Below are 1,494 nucleotides of genomic sequence, written 5' to 3'. Positions count from 1 at the left end.
AGCTTGAGATATGCTGAGCATGTTCTTCCTTTTTAGCTTTTTGACTGCAGCACTTTTCATATTTCATTACAATATTTTACTTTGTCCTCTTGAGCTGCCCTTTGAAATTACCTATTAAGCTATTTTACTTCACAATTTCTTTTGCTTTTGCTACTCTGTTCAAGAGCAAGTTTCAGTCTCTGCTGATAGCCACTTTGATCTTTTCCTGTTTGTCATATTGCTTTGGGATCTGACCTCCCTTAACGTCACAGGAAAGGGGGAAAATAACTCAGTGGCATCAACTGATTCCTCAGGCTGATTCCTATGAGGCAGAGGACAGACATGCCTCTCCCTCCAACCTTTCTACCCATTCTGACACCAACTTCCGCTTTCACAGCATCCTCTATTTCTCTGCTGGGTTTGATCATTCACGGCAATGGCCACACTGAACTCACAGACAATACTCACGGGTAGGAGGTTTACCAGGGAAGTGACAGGATCAGAAATGATTGCGGATACTTGTTCTTCAATCAAGACAGCCTTTTCTCACTCATACCCACAGGCATATCCAGGCACTTTGGCTTTTGCCCTGTTGCAAATGTTACAAAATTTTTTTTAGCTCTGCTAAAATATCCAGAAGCACTTCAGGATGCTTCAACCTGAAGGGGCTCAGCTGCATCTCTGCGGGTCCGAAAATCTAGCTCCACAGACAAGTACCTGGAGGCAACTTACTCAACCAGGAAGGTTCCTGCCCAAAGTTATACAGCTTTCTTACTCCATGAGCCAGGAATCCCACTACACCATCTCCTGCTAGTCCCCTGGTGATGCTGCCTCTGCTTATTGGCCACTGCTACTCACTGTCTCTTACCATCTCTGGTGTCACAGCTGTTTCCTGGATTGGAGAGGTTCAGCACAGGAATCTCAGGCCTAAAGGATGCTCCACTTCTGGCTCTTCTTTCTCCTGTTCTACCTATGGGATGCCTCATTTTAAGCCAAAAGGGATTACAAAACTGACCAATCCTCATATTAAGGTTCTGTACACCTTATTTGTATGGTCCCATTCCTACAAAGGCTCCATAGCCCTTATTTACATCATTAGCCAGCTTTCCAATCCAATGGGTGTGCTGATGCACTTTACATTTGCATAGCCCTGTCTAGTTCATCTGTAGGAGCTACAAAAATGATAAAAGACTGCATCAAGTAATTCACTGAATCATAACTGTTAAGTGAAAAACATAGCTTATCAAACAGTGCTATATTATAATCCTACTTGCTCGTTATCTGTTATCTATCAAGCCACCCAGAACTTAGTTGCATAAAACAACACTATTATTTTTGCTCTTTTAGGTCTTTGGATGAACTAATCTCAGTTGGTCATCTCTTAATGAGGGACTCATAGAACTACAGTCAGATATACTCAAGAAATCAAATGATGCATTGCACTGGGCAAGTCTGCTGCAAATGACCTCTTCAAAGTATTCAAAAGCGAAGATGTGACTTTGAGGATTAAGGTGT

The sequence above is a fragment of the Echinops telfairi genome, unplaced genomic scaffold (assembly GCF_000313985.2).
Source record: "Echinops telfairi isolate 266 unplaced genomic scaffold, ASM31398v2 ScPeMD7_2;HRSCAF=8, whole genome shotgun sequence".
Taxonomy (NCBI): domain Eukaryota; kingdom Metazoa; phylum Chordata; class Mammalia; order Afrosoricida; family Tenrecidae; genus Echinops; species Echinops telfairi.
This window is presented reverse-complemented; position numbering follows the sequence as displayed.